Source organism: Pelodiscus sinensis, chromosome 9 (genome assembly GCF_049634645.1).
Source record: "Pelodiscus sinensis isolate JC-2024 chromosome 9, ASM4963464v1, whole genome shotgun sequence".
In the NCBI taxonomy this organism is placed as follows: domain Eukaryota; kingdom Metazoa; phylum Chordata; order Testudines; family Trionychidae; genus Pelodiscus; species Pelodiscus sinensis.
Window position 1 is genome coordinate 23,671,584 of NC_134719.1, and position 18,304 is coordinate 23,689,887.

General features: G+C 44.5%; 1 protein-coding gene across 3 annotated transcripts in view; it reads right to left on the bottom strand.

Moving 5' to 3' along the window:
* SLC44A5 (solute carrier family 44 member 5) overlaps positions 1-18,304 on the bottom strand; it is a 227,271-nt gene that overhangs the window by 97,143 nt on the left and 111,824 nt on the right. The window lies entirely within an intron of this gene.

Here is an 18,304-nt window from a genome sequence, read left to right on the forward strand (position 1 = left end):
GGCATTTGGGTGTGGAAAAGGATACAGGCTCTGATCTGAGGCTGCAGGTTCCAGGGTGGGGCCAGAAATAAGGGATTGAGAGTGTGGGCCAGAGCTCTGAGCTGGGGCATAGGGGTGTGAGGGCTCTGGCTGGAGATGCAGACTCTCGGGTGGAGCTGGGAACGAGGGGTTCAGGTGCAGGAGGGTGCTCCAGGCTGAGATCGAAGTGTTTGGAGGGTTGGAGAGAGATTAGTGCTGGGGAAGTAGGTTAGGGAGGAGGAGTTCTGGGATGCTGACTCTGGGCAGCACTTACCTTAAACAGACCCCAGAAGCAGCAGCAGCAGCAGCATGCCCCCCTCCAGCTCTTATGCAGAGGTGCAGCCAGGTGTCTCTGCTGGCCAGTGCTGCTCCCACAGCTTCCACTGGCCAAGGTTCCCAGCCAATGTGAGCTGCAGAGCTGGCACTTGGGGTGAGGGCACGTATGAGCCAGAGGGGAGACATGCTGCTGCTTCTGGGAGTCATGCTGGCAGCAGGCAGGGAGCATTCCTTAGCCCCACTGTGCTGCCAACCAGACTTTTGACAACCTGGTTCGCAGTGCTGACCAGAGCCGCCAAGGTCCCTTTTCGACCAGGCATTTGAGTAGAAATCTGGACATCTGGCAACCCTATCGTGTCGTAAAATGGTATGGTGTGACTGCAGCGTTCCTTAGAAATTATTTAATTGTCTATTACCATCAGTAGAAATTTTCCAAAAGAGCAGTTCTGATAATTTTCCTGGTCTCTCTTTGCTTCTTCTTATTCTGCCAGCATCTTGATTACCTAAGGCTCAACCAGTCTTACGCTAAAGGGACAGTCAAAATCCCAAAGCAGCCTGTTCTTGTGTTATCTAAAACACAGCCTACTACTCTCTAAAGCATTACAATATTTTAGAATATATTACTCATTTTTTCATGAAGAAAAATACAGCTTTGTACACAATTCTATATATATATATATATTACTATACTACAAATTCCCACATCTATCTGATCCAGTAAAATACAATTATATACACATGTGCTAACCTATTTTTCATACAAATGGGAAAAAATGAATACATAAAAATACAGTACGCAAGATTTGTGACTGTCTTCTCAAAAGTCTTTTCCCAAGACTACAAGTAAACTACACATGTAAACTTTTACTTGCGCTCTCCTCACTCTCTGCTGAAATACCTTATATAAGCAGTATCGATGTTCAAAACAGCTCATCTCATCCCCAAGTTTACACAACACCATACGTAAAGGCATTTGTTTTCCAGTGTTTTACAGCTAAAAAGGTTACTTGTGCTATTTAACCCAACATGTCATTTAATCCAGAATTCATTTTAATTGTGATCTTCAACAAAATTTTGAATTTTTATAATAATTCTATTGCCCGACTTCCCATTTCTGATGTCAACTAGTCATGAGAAATATTAGTAATAACTTCAATTAATGCCATTGTGAAACCCACTTGATAATGTCAAATCTCAAGACCCAGATCCAGAGAGGTACTTAAACATCTAAATCCCAAAATTTAAACCTGAGAACAGCAAAAACCGAATTCTGCCTAATTCAGCTACTGCCTAATTCTGTAGACAGCCACACCTTGTGGCTCTGAGTTTTAGGCCTTCTGGATCCCATTGTTCTTCCAATGATTTTCTAGGGGTCTAAAAGACATTGCAGTGGTCAGCGGGGATGTAAAATTTCAATTACTTGGTTAATCGAATAGTCATTTTCATCGACTATTCGATTAGTTCATAAGGGCGCCTTTGGTATATATGGTCATGCCTATTTTCTTCCACAATTTGATCTGAGGAAGTGGGTCTGGCCCACGAAAGCTCATCACCTAATAAACCATCTTGTTAGTCTTTAAAGTGCTACATAGTCCTGTTTTTTGTTTCAGCTAGACCAGACTAACACGGCTACATCTCTATTACTATGCGCCTTTGAAGTATAGCATCAGCCCCAGGGCTCTTGGCCCTGTGCTCCCATTGGCGTTTCAAAGCAGCATCGCCACATGGCACTGACACTTTGAAATGCCGCGTGCAGCCCAGAGCCAGCTAGGGACCCGAGCTCCACAGGGCATTTCAAAGCAGAAGCACCATGTGGAGCTACTTTGAACCACCTCCTTTCTCTCCCCTCCCCCCCTTACTGCCTCTTTCTGATAAAGGCGGCAAGTGGGGAGGAAACGACTAGTCAACTAGTGTATCGACTATCAGATAAGTATTTGCTTATAGGGTTGCCAGGTGTCCGGTTTTCTACCGGACAGTCTGGTATTTGCGCCCTCTGTCCGGTAGAAAAATTCAGAAAATACCGGACATGTGCAATGTCTGGTATTTTCTGAATTTCCAGCTGGGCACTGGACAGAAACTTGGAGGGGGCAGGGGAGCGACTGGGAGGCGGGGCCGTGATTGTCGCTGGCAGTCCTGTGGTTGCATGCAAAGACGGGTGGGGCAGGGGAAGTGGCTGGGACTCCCAGCTACTCCCCCCGCCCGGCTTCTGCACACAACCAGAGGCTCCCAGCGCCAATTGCAGTCCCGCCTCCCAGCTGGAGCCTCTGGTTGCATGCAGAAGCCGGGTGGGCGGAGTGGCTCCCAGACACCCCCCCCCACACCTGCCCAGCTTCTACTAGCAACTACAGGGAGTGCTTGCCGGGGACGCGGCCTGTTGGACTCTGGCTGCGGCCAGTGGCTGCACCCCCTCTCCCACCAGCTCTGCTTCCCGCCCCCCTTCCTCCGTCCCCCCTCCTCCCAGCCAGCCCCCCCCCGGGCCCTGATCCCCCCAGCTCTACTTCCCACCCCCCCTTCCTCCTGGGCAGCCCCGCGGCCCCCACCCGCCTCCCGCCAGCCCTGTCTTCCGCCCCCCTTCCTCCCGGCCAGCCCCGTGGTTCCCGACCCTCCCCCCCACCAGCCCCACCTCCCAGCCAGCCCAGCCCCCCTCCTGGCCGGTCCCTTCCCCTCCCGCCTACGATCAAGTGTGTCTGGTATTTTGGGGGGGGGGCTACCTGGTAACCCTATTTGCTTATCGGATAGTTGACTAGTTGTTCACATCCCTAGTTGTCAGGCTAACTCTCCTGTGAATCCAGACTCTTAGTTCCTTAGGTCTTAATTCTGCATACTCTATGTATGCAATTCACATGTGAGTAGCCCCATTAGGTTCTTGTGTCTAAAACAATACAAATGCTTGAGTGTTTGCAGCATCAGGGCCTTAGTCTGCATTCTAAAGCTTAATGCTCAGAAAAAGATTGTGGACCAAATTTGTTCCCAATAAATTCCATTCACTTAACTGGTCTAAAATCAAAGCTGAATGGCCTGGTAGAAGTATGCTGGTTCCTTACAATGATGACATTTACAAAATTCTATTTTCTCTCTGAATGGCACAGCTGCTTGTGAGAGGAGACAATGGACTGTAAATTGCATTCTTCCATTCTTGCCCATCAGCACAGGGCATTACTCTCCCTAGTGCAGTTACACATTGTGTATGACTAATAGAATATTTATGCTCAGTAACCATATGGATGCCAGCAATGACCCTAGCTTATGGTGAAAGACGGGATACATGTCTTGATGGTATTATTCTGCTTTCACTGACACTAATACAGTTGAAAACTTTGGGTGGCTCAATCTGTGAGTGCTTAACCCAAGAGGCCTGATCAAGGCCTGATTTTCAGAGGGTACTTTCGAAAGAGTCTCAAGAGGGCACCACAAAACAATAGCTCTCTTTGAAAATTGAGGCTTCTGTCTTTTAGAAGTGCTTTCTTAGGCCCCCAGAATCTATCTTTAAGGGAAGGCCAATCTCATGCAATGTCTAAAAAATCAACAAGCAATCCTGGAATCTTGAAATGTTAGATATTGTGGATGAAGACTGGTATCTTCATTTACACTAATTCACTGTTCAAGGGACTCAGCCTGCCAGGCAGAAAAATACCTGCAAGGTAAGTGGAATTGTAAGGATTCAGGACTGTATTTACATTGATACAATATACTGACATGTAAAGCATCCACCAAAGATACTGCAAGGAATGCTCTTTCCTTTTAGAAAGGCACTTACACAATATGCCTTTAATAAAGAAGCTCTCCTAATTTACTGCTCAACAAAATGGTTTTACATTTTTCATAACTCTTGTTTTATTCGTTAAAAATGTACTCATACTTTCATAGAGTTAATACAGTCATAGAGTTAATACAACCAGACACAATGTTCAGAGTAAAATTCTTCCAGACCCTTTCTCTCCCAATACTCTTTATTTACCTTCATCAATGTGCCTCTATTTTTTTTAAAAAAGGAAAAAGTCTAGGCTTTCAAGGACATCAAATTCAGGATCTAGCACATCATCAGGTAGGCAAGTTCTAAGGTAAAAAACACTCATCAGTGAAAACAGTTTGCATCTCCAAGTCCAATGGTATGAATAGAAGCGTGTGGTGGTGTCTAAGCACTCAAGATCCAAATCATTTAAGGCATTCTGTTAGAATCAGCACCTTAAATTATAGCTTATAAAGCACAAGTACAGTGTTCTTACTGCACGAAATTACATTCAGCACAAAGGCCATTACTTCTGTCTCAAATTAAGAGTCAACTTAAGATATAGACACAATATAGAGTACACTGCAGTAATTCTGCTATGAAGGTACAGTATAGCACTTTGTGGCAAGGGCCACATCTAAAAGGAAAGGTTACAGCTTTTTAGAAGAGCGGAAATGATGGAAATACTCCAGACAGATGCTACTATCTGGACATCTAGAGAAGCAAATAAAGTCCTCCCACCCATATTGCAAACTTCTGTAATGAAAGGCTTGCAAAATGCTTCAACTGAGGAAGCCAACTCAACAGCTCTTCTTTCAATACCTTCTCCAATTTAACACCTTTATGCCAGTTTCATCTGGATTAAGCCTTCATCAGCTCTCACTCAACAAAGCCTTGATCCTAGTTAGTGTAGGAAGAAGCTAAATCATCTAATTGCATCATTTATGCATTAGAGACAGCACAGTCCATACCACCTCTGTCCCCTATGGCTTTCCCATACAAACTAAATAGAAAGAGTAACAGAATAGAATCCATATGTAGGCTTGGAAGGATTAGGTTTTTATTGGTATATGTCACTACTGTACATGATGATTTCACTATATACACATACTGGCCAAGAAAAAAAAAAGAGAACTTAAGAATTTGATTTAAGGAAATTTACTTCGTATATTTCAACATGTGACAATTGGTGCTAGGAGAATTATCAAGCTTTAATTTTTTACATCTTAACTTCTTCCATCATGGAAGAATAATTATTGTCTGACTCCTCCATAATTTCCCACTACTGTGAAAACTTAAAAAGAAAAAAAATTTAAAAAATGCATAAAACCCACTATTTTATGTGTGAGAAAATTTAAATAATTGTTTTTAAAAATGTAAATAAACATTGACAATATCCCTCCAAATTATAAAGTCATAAAAATTAAATTCTGTCAAGTTTATCTCTCTGCAATTCCTTTTGGACAGAAAAGAATAGAGCCAATCTATTCTACTCTATCTTGGCAAGGTCTACAATGGTATCAACACCAAGAGTTTGAAAAGGGCATCTCACAGAGCTAAGATCTGCAAGACATTGGATATTTGTGATATATCATAAAAAAAAGACCATCTGTTGATGAAGCCAGTGCAGTCATTAGCAAACATACCTAGGATGAAAACTTAATTATATAGGATCAAATAGGTCTGAGGATTCCAGATATTTCTAGGCGCACCGCTTTTAACCACAGTAAATTTGCAGAACATTGTCCATTTCACAATGTTTACATCAAATTGCCTGAATAATCATTGACACAGTCACATATTTTTGACTAGAAAGCATACTGAAGATTTAAGACACAGTAATCAATACCACAGATGGACAAGTATCAAAACGAACAAATATAATTAAGACAGGAAAAGGGTAGAGGATGAAGTTGTGAAATAAAGCATAGTCCTCCTTTAAAAGCCATCTGTTCCCCACAGATGATGGCAAAACAACTTCTCCAACTACACTCTACCTGGATTGTTACATTCTCCTTTCAGTTCATTTACAGCTATTCATACTGCTTTGAAAGTGCTGTCAAACTGTAACTATGCAATGAATAAGCATATATCATTAAGCAGACTTATAACCAGGAAGATGGGACATATGTTGATATGCAAAACTAGACAAATTCTGGTTTGAAACTGGCACACTAGTAGGGATGGTCATCTAAGTCCTATATTTTTAAAGCTACAAGATTGCTTTTCTCCCTACCACTCTTTGTTCTCCCAGAGCTCAAATATGGCTGAAAAGACTAGCCCCAAAATTTCTGAAAATCAAAACCACACAAATTACCCTTTAGGCTGAGACCAAGCACAGAAAGTTTTAGCCTCGAAGCTAAAAGACATGAGCAAATAAATATAGAGGTAGTAATGGAGGTTCACAATATAACCTAAACAGAGCATTTGCCACAGTGAATATTAATATATAAGGTGAGTAAGGTAACATTGGAATTTGGACCAACTACTAATGGTGAAGAGAAAAACTTTTGAGCTTCACAAAGCTTTGCTTTAGATCAAGGACCACCACAGCTATAACACCACAGCAGACAATAAATAAATATAAGTCTGTAAAGCACTTTGGTACCCTGCCTTCTGGATGAGAGATGTGATATAAACATTAAATACTAGTCTTCTGAGAGCAACTGAGCTTGCTTTTTGAACTACTCCGGCAGAATGCCAATATTGATCTTAATCATTAGAGACTTTTCTTCTGTTGATGTTGTACACAAGTCCTCATGAGCTATTTCTCATGCCCCAGTTACAGAACAGACGTTCCCAGTGCAATAGATTGTACACATTCCCTCGCCTGGTTCAGTCCCTGGACCCTCGCTAACAGGGGTAGGTGTTTACTATTGTGACTAGGCCCACTAAACTACCTTAGTCTGCTGCATACAAAGCACACCTGAGGTCTACTGGTTTCAGTCAGAAGTTTCTAGTGGGTAACTTTGGTCTGCATAGAGACTAGGGATTTCTAAAAGAGAGACACTGTGAATTGTTTGTATATTTCAAGGCATACTTGTACATTTAAGACTTGGATTGTAAACTGGTAAAAGTCAGCATTTAGTGAGACTTCTTGCTTTGTTATCAGTTGTGCACACATAAAAAAATGAAAAAAGTAACCACTGTTAATGCAGGAAAAAACATATACATTTCAGTTCATGTTACAAAGAAGAGGAGTGTGTTTTGAAGTCAGTATTTTGTTTTTTAAACAGAGAACCTTACAGCTGTATTTTAAAATGATAACAATTCAGTATGCAACGGCATGAGTTTTTGGAAAGGTAATTTTATTCTTTCTCCAAACAAGTAAAGTTGTCTCTCTCTTGATCTATGAGGGGAATACATATGGGTATACACAGCTGCCTTTGAGCCCTGGCAGGAGCCGCACAAGGACCAGTGGGGGCACTGCAGGGCAGGGTATGCTTGGGCTCAGCAGGTGCCAGGACTGGAGCAGAGGCCACCTGTGGTGCTATTTTTAGTACCACAGTCTGGATCCCAGCGGGCTGCCCTGGCTCAACTGGAGTCAAGTGGCAGTCACACAAAGCACTTTCCAGCCGGGGCAGCCTAACCAAAACAGGCCTCATGCAGCTGCTGCTTGATTCCAGCTGAAGCTGGGCTGCCTGTGAAGACTGGGACTGTGGTACTAAAAATAGTACGGTGGGTGGCCTCTGCTCTAGTCGTGGCATGCAGTCCCGCCCCGTGAGCAGCTGGGGCTGGACCACTGTACTAAAAAGTGTCGTAGCCCGGCTCCAACCCTGCAAACTGCTTTTCACGTGGCAGGCAGAAGGTGAGGGAAGGGGCAGGGAAGAACTAAGGGGAAGGTGGAGGTGAGGAGAAAAAAGGGTTTGTGCTGGGGGCAGGACAGGAGAAGAAAGGGGAAGGCACCAAGGCGCAAAGTGGAAGAGAGATGAATGCCAGGGGTCCAAGAGGAGACAATGAGGGGAAGGGCAAGAGGGGGAAGGAAGAGGAGAGGGGAGGAGTGTATACCAGGAGAAGAGGGTTGAAAGGAGGGGTGGGCATGAGGAAGGCAGAGGATGGAGCAAGACATGTGTGAGGTCACAGAGGGCTGTGAGGAGAACTGAGACAGAGGGTGGTGAGGGGGTGGGCATCAAGGAGAAAAAGGGCAAGGAGAGAAGGGGCAGTGAGGAAAGGGGGTTGCACCAGGAAGGTGCAGGAGTAAGGGAAGGTGCAGTTGCCAGGGGATTGTGGGTGTGAAGCAGAAGGGCAGACATGTGGAGGGAAGGGATGGGCACCAGAGGGCAGAGGAGAGAGACCGGGCAGGTGGGTAGAGGGAGGTGTTAGAGGGGACAGGAAGGGATAGCTACAGATTATCAGAGTGCAGCTAGAGGAGGAGTGGATACAAGGGAAAGAGAAGGGCTGGTGCAGGGGAGAGGAGACAGGTCCCCAAAGGGCTGAGGGGAGTGAGAAGGGCAGGAGCCAGGATAGCAGAGGAGGGTGAGGGGGGAGAGAGGCAGCAGGCACCAGGGGAGCAGATGGGATAAGGGAAGGGTAGGAGACATGGTAGCAGAGGGAAAAAGAAGAGGTTTATAAGATATTTATAAAAAACTTGGGTGCCACAGTGGCACACATCCAAACAAGCACACATTAACTCAATGCTGGTGTACAAGACAGAATTCACTCTGTTCATGGGAGGAAAATCTTAGTGGGGATACTTTCCCCAGCCTCCTTCCCTGAGTTAATGCAATGCAAGCTGGGTTAATGCAATTTCAGGATAGTTGCATGGGGAGTCCTGTGAAGGCCAAACTCACCCCTATTGGTAGAGGATGGTGGGATCACATGACACCCTTTACGTCTGGTCATGTGTCCATCTTGACTCCTTGAGTACTACCTCTAGGGGTGGGACTTCTTGTGGCAGTGGGTCTGGCTAATGTGCTCCTAATTTGGTTCAGAAAATATGGTCACTATACATATGGGTCTAAATGGAGACATACTGTGTCGGTTTGGAGGTGCAAAGCACTATGTATAGTATTGGCTGTTGCTCTGCCTGACTTACGTTTAAAAATATTTGTATTAACTTTGGGGGAAGTTCTGCCCTAAAATAAGCACACATAGTTGTACCTAATGGTACATCGTTGCAGTACATACACATTACATAAATAGGATATTTATGTAAACTGTACATAAATAGGATATTTTAGTCAGACAAGCACAGCAAAGCTAGTGGTTTCCGATGTACCTCTTACATCGTTGACAATAACGTTGTTGGCAATAACATGAGAAAGCACTGAAAGGAAAAATGTGAGATCGATAGATAGTTTGTTCACCTAGCTTACTTGTTTTGGGGGCCACTTTTAAAATAACTATGCTAAAAGTAAAATTCCTCCATTACAACTATACACAAAAGAGTGACTAAAGAAAAATGTTTAGGAGTCAATTTATCACAAGCTCACAAAGCATTTCTACAGTGATAACATCTTTCTAGAAATCTCCCATCTTCTACATGAGAACTAAATTAAAACAGTTTCCAGTTTATCAGTTCTGGTTCACACTACAATTCAGAAAAGAAGTTAAGATAAAGATCCCTGAAAATGTCACTGTTTTTGTTAAAAATATATAGACAGGAAATGTAGAATTGTGCATATTTCTGGTGCTTCATGCTCCCAACGGCTGCCCATGTCAAATAATGTTTACTTCATTGCCTGTGATACTTTGTTGGACAGAGGAGTGCTGTACTACAACCAAAGTTTCAACACAGAAAACGTCATAGGGGCTGCACTGCAGTGAACTGAAGTAATACTGAAGATAGTAACGGTAAGTCTGAAAGTTAGACTCCACCTATAATAAACACTTCAGTACATTAAACCAGCAACAACATCCAAGCGACAGAGCCAATAAGTCATCTTCTATAATAAAATAACTAAGGAGCAGCATCAAGTCCACACAATGCTCAAAATCAAAACCTTTAGATCTATGTGATTTTAGCTGCTGTGCCAATAGGAATGAATTATTTATATGCATATTTGTATTACATAATATATATCAGAGGGTAGCTGTGTTAGTCTTTAAGGTGCCACATGACTCCTTGTTGTTTTTGCAGACTAACACAGCTGCCACCCTCAACTAAGTCTGTAGTCTCTCCAGACTCAGGGCCAATAAATCCACCATCTTTGAAAGCTGTTTGTTCAGTTCTGTCCCACTCCTGTCAATCATTTCACAGCAGCAAAGCTGCAAGCTACATTTCCATAGTATTGTTCACTCCGGTATCTCAGAGCTGCTCCCACAAACAAAGAGTTCAAACTTTAAAAGTTGATCTGCATTTACATTTAAAAAGCCTTGCTGCAAAAGACAAATGTCTAACATCCTTTTTGAAGATAATGAAGATAAAGTCAGGATGTAATAGTCGTGTATGTTTTAATGTGCATTTTAACTTCCTTGTTAATGTTTAAATATTGTGCCACCCACTAATGCTGATGAACTTAGGATTCCATCAGCATTTCCAGTACAACCCCTGAAATTGTATTAGCCAGTATCCATTAAATATGGTTGTGCTGGAAATAATAATAAGAAAAAAAACCCTTCCATGATAGACAGTCCCCTCTTTTCCCATCAAGGAAGAAAGGCTGATAAGAACCTTCCAGTATCAAGCTGTAAAAGTTACCATGTTATGGTGAAAGGTGCTAATGGCTTGCACAGTAGAGATCATTGATACAACAGCACACAGCTGTTGTTAATGGTAATGTATGAGTCTGGACACTCTTCTTTGGATAATCTGTTGTTGTTGTTTTTTTTTTGAGGACCAGAAACTTTTGCTGATAAAGGAAAATCACTGGGGAAGGGGATTTTAAAGACATTTCTATATTGGAAGAAATCCTAATATAGACACAGTTATACCAGCTATATTACTGCATATTTTGCCTAGAGGGAAGTAGCATAGGCTAGGCTATGTTGGAAAATGCATCTTTCAGCTGGTATAAACTACACTTCATTGTCAGCCTAGCTATCCAAGCACGCCTCTTCTAGTATAAACATAGCCTGAGCAGCCTTTGTTTTGCAAAAGCAACTGCTGCACAAAAGGAGAATTAATGGCCGGCCACCTGTACCGGACCATTCATTTGAGGAGAACCTTGGGCTTGAGGTTTTCCAAGTGTAAAGTGAAGAGAGAGCAGGTGAAAAATGGGCCTAGGGTATGTTTAACAAGTTGGTTACTGTTTGAGTTTTGTGTGGTCTTGGAAAGAGATGGGGAGGAAGGCAGCTACTTCTTGGAACAAGGCAGTAGTGCCTGACCTGCAGAAAAGAGCAGCCCATGCACAGTTCGCTGGCACTGCTAGTCAAGAGAATCTGAGATCTTACGTTTTATACATTGGTATTTTCTTAGCAGAATTTGTCTGACTCCATGTCACCAACTTCTGCTCTGAACAGACACCTGACCAACAAAGCTCTCAAATCTGTTTCGTCTTGACAAAGGGGCAACAAATAACTATTTAATCTTCCCTCCCATCCATTTTCAAAGTTTCCTTTCAGTCCTGGGTTGGATGTCAAGAATATTAGTTGGTTCCCAACATTCTCTACAATCTTGTGGAGGGGAAAGCGGGCCTAGCAAGGACTGAAGCCATCTGCTCATTTACATTTGAATTAGTCAAAAACAAAGCTTGAAAAATATCTGCTGCATGTAGGGAATAGTCACCCTACATCAGATCATGTGCTAAATCAGTGGTCCCCAACGTGGTGCCCGCGGGCGCCATGGCGCCCGTCTGGGCATTTGTGTGCACCCGCCGACAACATGAGCTGGCCCCGCCCCCAGTGCGGCGCACTGGAGGCGCCGGCCCCAGGAGCGCGACACGCACCGGCGCCTGGTGCGCAGCACTCGGGCAGCCCTAGCCCCGGGGCACATGTGGGCGCGCGGCGCCGGCCCCGGGCGCGCAGCTCGGGCGGCGGCACCGGCCCCGGGCCCACGGCACAAGGCGCTCGGGTGGCCCCGGCCCTGGGGCACATGCCGGCGCCGGGTGCAAGGGCATCCCTGCCCCTGGCGTGCCCCAGGACGCGTGGCTCCGCCCCCGGGTGCCCGGCGCATGAGTGGCCCCACTCCCCGGGCGCCCGGCACATGAGTGGCCCCGCCCCCAGGCACCCGGGAGCCTCTATAGGTTGGGGACCACTGTGCTAAATGCTGTGAGCACAGTAGTAACAAACCCACTGACTTATACCAAGTGGCACATACAGCACCACGTCAGTGTGACTACCTCGTATATTTCTCTTGACTATAGGGAGCACTGCACTCCAAGCTGTTACTACAATGCTACTGTACAGAGGATTATAAATGACTGCCTTGGAAAGAGTACTGCGGAAAGAGATCTAGGGGTTATAGTGAACCACAAGATAAATGAGACAAAACACTGTTGCAAAAAAACTCAAAACAAACAAAACAAAACAATCACTCTGGGATATATTAGCAGGAGTGTTGTAAGCAGGACATGAGAAGTAATTCTTCCACTGTACTCCATATTGATCAGGCGTCAAGTGGAGTATTGTGTCCAGTTTTGGGCAGCACATTTCAAGAAAGAAGTGAAAAAATTGGAGAAAGTCCAGAGAAGAGCCACAGAGATTGAAAGAACTGAATTTGTTAAAGTGTGGAAAAAGACAACTAACTGAGAAGGGACTTGATAACAGTTTTCAAGTATCTAAATGGCTGTTACAAGGAGGAGCGAGAAAAATTATTCTCTGCAATTCCTGATGAAAGGACAAGAAGCAGCAGGCTTAAACTGCAGCAATGGAAGCTGAGGTTGGACATTAGAAAAATTTCCTGTCAGTGTGGCTAAGCACTGGAATAAACTGCCTAGAGAAATTGTGGAATCTCCATCACTGAAGATTTTTAGTAGCAAGTTAGACAAACAGGAATGCTCTAGACGGTGCTTGGTGCTTCCATGAGTGCAGGAGACGGACTTGATGAGCTCTTAAGGTTCCTTCCAGTTCTGAATCTATGATTTTTCATTGAGCATCCCCTTAGTGCTGATCAATCAAAGCTGAATTAGAACTATCAGTTTAACGTCAGTGCTGAGGTTATCATCTTCACTATGGGTATGTCTACACTACAGAGTTAGTTCGAACTAACTTAGTTCGAATTAGTTAATTCAAACTAAGCTAATTCGAACTAACGCATCTAGAACTAAAAACTAGTTCGAATTAGCGTTTTGCTAATTCGAACTAGCATGTCCACATTAAGTGGACCCTGAACAGGGCTTAAGGATGGCCGGAAGCAGTGCCGGCAGGGCATCAGAGCGTGGATATGCTGTCTCAGGCTAGCCGAGGGCTGCGCTTAAAGGGACCCGACCCCCACCCCAGACAGACAGTTCTCAGGGGTGCCCTGCTTGAAAACCAGTCCTGGCTTGGAGTGCCCGGAGTACCCACACTGGGCACATCACACCACTCGGCCATCAGCCCGGCTGCACTTGCCGCAGGCTGCCATCTGGGGAGAGGGGGCAATTGGGGGGCTGCAGGAGAGCTTCCACCCCCCAGAAACCCGCAGAGCCAGCCCAGTCCTCCCCATCGGGGGCTCGTACCCCATTCCTCCCTCACCTCCTTCCACTTACCCTTCCCTAGCCCCTTTTCTTGATGTACAAAATAAAGGACAATTGTGTTCAAAAATGGAATCTGTCTTTATTGAACAAAACTGGGGGAGATTGGGAAAAGGAGGTGGGAGAGGGGAAGAGAGAGGCTGGGAGAGGGGAGGGCAACTACAATGATCAGGCGTTGGGAACAGGTCCCATATTAAGAGAGGCTAAAGAGACTGGGACTTCTCAGCTTAGAAAAGAGGAGACGGAGGGGGGACAGGATAGAGGTCTCTAAAAGCAGGAGTTGGGTGGAGAGGGTGCATACAGAAAAGTTCTTCATTAGTTCCCATAAAGAAGGACTAGAGGACACCAAAGGAAAGGAATGGGTAGCAGGCTTCAAACTAGTAAGAGAAAGTTGTTCTTCACAAAGCAAAGAGTCAACCTGTGGAACTCCTTGCTGCAGGAGGCTGTGAAGGCTACAACTAGAACAGAGTTTAAAGGGAAGTGAGATCAAGTCATGGAGGTTGGGTCCATGGAGTGGTATTAGCCAGGGGGTAGGAGTGGTGTCCCTGCCCAAAGTTTGTGGAAGGCTGGAGAGGGATGGCACGAGACAAATGGCTTGGTCACTGTCTTCGGTCCATCCCCTCCAGGGTCCCTAGGGTTGGCCACTGTCGGCAGACAGGCTACTGGGCTAGATGGACCTTTGGTCTGACCCAGGACAGCCATTGTAAGCTCAGGGCTCAGGGTTGGGGGTCTCAGTGGACCCCCTTGATTTTCATGCACACCTGCTCCTGGGTGGCCAGGCTGGCAGCTCTCCTGCCCAAGCTGGCCACTCTCCTGTGCCTAGTGCGGAGATCGTGGACGAGGTCCACAATGTCCGCACTAGCCCAGGCGGGTGCCCGCCTCTTGCGGTCCCGGGCAAGCTCCCGGGAGCCGCCAGCCTGGTCCCGGGAAGAGGGGGATGGCTGGGGGGCATCGGGTGGCTGGCTCGATCCGTGCCAGGTGCAGGGTCTGCTGGCTGGGTGCTGGCAGGCTTGCACCTGGCACGGGCACCATAGCCAGCCCGTGCCCCTTTAAGGGGTCCGGGGCCAGGAGGGGGGCATAGAGTTTCCCTGGTGTTGGCCAGAGTGGCCACCAGGGAAACCTGGGGAGGGCTAGCCTCCCACTAGTTCGAATTAAGGGGCTACACACCCCTTAATTCGAATTAGCTAGTTCGAACTAGGCTTAATCCTTGTAAAATGAGGTTTTCCTAGTTCGAACTAAGCGCTCCGCTAGTTCGAATTAAATTCGAACTAGCAGAGCGCTAGTGTAGCGCCTATTAAAGTTAGTTCGAACTAACATCCGTTAGTTCGAACTAACTTTGTAGTGTAGACATACCCTATGTTATCTTACTCAGGGCTTGTCTACATTACTTGAAACTCTACAGCTGTACCACAGTAGCACTTGAGTGTAGACATTTCCTAGGCTGAGGGGAGACATTCTCCCATCACTGTGGTAATCCACATCACCAAGAGTTGGTAGCTAGCTCCATGAAAGAATTCTTCTGTTGACCTAGTGGCATCTTCATGGAGATTTGGGTCTTCTTAACTATGTTCCCCGGGTGGGTGGGTGGATTTTTCACAGACCCAAGGAATGTAGCTGGATGGATTGAATTCTGTAGTGTACAGCAGCCCTCCCTCCCCCCAATCTGTGTCACTGTCTTTTTGCACTGCCTCCAGCTGGTGTTCTGCTCTTGCACTTCCTCTGACATAAACTGCTTGTGCTCTTTTCCCTGGCCTTTCCTCTCTACCCTTTGTCGATTGTTTCCTCTCCCCTTGTTCCTATCAGCAGTCTTTTCAAACAAATTAAGTGTATGCTATTCTTGCTCATTAGTCCGACTCCTATTAGCCTTCCATTCAACTTCATCGTCACCATTACTAGTATTTATTATTTGTATTACCATAGCTACCTGGGGCCCCAACTATGGACCAGGATCCCATGGTGCGAGGTGCAGTACAAACACAGAACAAACTAGGATGTGAGTGGTTAACCGGTAAGCCCCACCCTGAAGGTTTTTCGGTTCCAGTTAACCTGTGGGGGATGGAGCAGCTCCCCATCAGCCATGGGGTCTGTGTGTGTGCTCCAGCCCGGGATTTTGTATCCCTAGTACAAACAGACCCTCCCACAAATAGTGACTGAGGTCACTCCATAGGATACAGAGCTCCCTACTCTGGCAACGTTGGCACTGACTGTGGCATTTCTTTTCCTCAAATGGCAGGAGGCTCTTCATTTAATTTGGCTTCTCAGTATTTGTACATGCACCAGGAACAACATGCAAGGCACTGTTCCCAAGAAAATGTCCCTGCCTAGAGAACAGGAGCAACAAACAGAAATTTTGCACAGGAGTTCTCCAGGTGAAGGAGAGACTAGGTGACAGAAAAGACTTACTGTACACATTTTGGTGCAGTTAGATTAGAGATAAAAGTCCTTTTTAGTAAAAATCAGTAAAAAGGAAAATCAAGAAGTCCCCAAGTTTTACAATTGGTATTATTCAGATCCTACCAGTTTCCACCCAACTTTTGAACTACTCAAGTACCTGAACATATTAAGTATCCTAAGAAAATCCAACCCATTAAATTAGGTGGATGTGTTTGTTAATAATAAATTAGTCCAAGTATAAATGCAAGACTGTCTGTTAAAAGAAGGCAATGTAATGAAAGATACAAATATGCATGCATATGTATATGTACTGTTAATGCACAGTTCATGAAAAAGCCACAGCATTAACCTGACTTTCAATACTCTTACTTTTCTCTATTTGTTGCTTTTTTCTTTCTTGTTCCCCAGTAATTACCCTATAAACTGTGAAGTTAACAGTTTTTATTACAAACATTTAAAATTAAGTTCTTAGGAAAAGTTTACAAAATAAAAACTAAAAACAAAGGACCATGTTTAGAGCGGAGTTTGAAGAAATATATGTTTAAAGCTGCCTTTACTCATTAACTAAATTCAGACTTTGGTCTCATGCCTCATATCAGAAAAACCTTATCAAAATATTCCCAGGCTCAGTACAATAAACACAGCAGACCCCATGACTCTGTTTGTTCTCCTCCACCCCAGCAAGCCCCTAAAATGCAATTTTTACCACAAAAGGACTTTGGCAATGTATAGCTCCAGAACAGCCGAGTGTGTGGCAATATTGCCAGTGAGTACAGGACACAGATCATGTCGTCACACTGATGCCACTTAAAACAAGAATGAGTCCAGAACAGAAGGCAACGGCATATGGAGGAGAAACCTGTTAACGTGTGCTCTGGAGAGGCACACACTCTATACTGGTTTTACAGCATAAGGTCTTTCACCAATTACACATGTAAAAATATAACCCATTTCTGGTATGATTTAGAACTTGTAACTTCACTATATGCCAGCACACTGTAGCTTACTACCTACGGGACACTAGGCCGAATTTATTGTCCTGGATATAAGGCAGAGTCCACTACCCACCACCCAAAAGTGTCTCAGCAAAAGGAAATGGGACTCAGAAAGGGGGGATTCTACATCCTGTGCTCTACTAGGTACAGTTTATTCTCTCTCTCTCACCCCCGCCTCCCTCCCAAGGAGCTACCCAATTCCCACCCACCTGCTGGGGTAGAGTACCAGGTGTTCAACCCTTGTTGTATCTCTAGCTCTCCCAGCAGCTGGAATCCAGATGTTGGGAGTCTGCATGGGAAATGAGGTCACTCTCTCCTTTCCTCCTCTGCACTGACACATTTGGGGCAGCCAAGATATGGCCGGTAATAAATATATTTAATGGGATTGTTCCTTGCCCTCCTCCCCAAATATTACATATAATTTACCTGTCAGGCAGGCAAGATTTCTGAACCCTGAAAATAGCAGCAGACCTGGTTTTTAAAGGCATAATGAATTTTCAGTAAGGACTTACTTTACTTATACACAGTCTTACAGTTGGCCTACATTGTACTAATGAAGCTTGTTAATATGGACAATTTCCTGTGTACTCAGGACGTCTGCATTCAGTGGAATGGTTTGATAACTTAGCCAGTGGAGCAAAATACAAAGAGTTGCAGTAAGTGGGCTATTTTCTACAAACATCATCATTATTAGCCGTACATCCATCATGGTAATTGGCTTCATTTGTGTTATCTACAGCATTCCCATATAGATTTTGATTTGGTGAAAAGAAAATGCACCTTGGAACATATATATACACATTTGTGGATCCCATCTGAGCGTAAGAAAACTCAACAATGAAAATCAGTATCTTCTAATTTATAGGCAAGAGGATAAAAATAGACAAAGTGCTCCAGAAAATTATCTCTAACTCAAATGGAGAGTTTCTTCTCTAGCAATCAAACTGAGAATGTTATCTAACAGTGACACCGGTTAACAAAAATAAAACCACTGCACTACAAATTCCTTCCAAGGGATATGGCTCACCACCAAAGTCACTATACTCATTGAGGCACAAAGCAACAGAACAGCACTCAGCCAGTCTTTTTCTAAACTTTGCCACAAATCCATTATGGAATATGATTGTTTTCATAAGGAACAGTAAATACATTCTAAGTCAAACACACATGCAAATTCATTGACAAAAGTAAGCTACAGTATTATAGGAATTTCTTCACTAAAACACACATACACCTATGATGGTAATTTAATGTAACAACTATGTGCACACACTTCTTGTTCTAATTATCCGTCTCCAAGTGACACATCAAATCCTCTATCTAATGACTGAAGCTGTCTC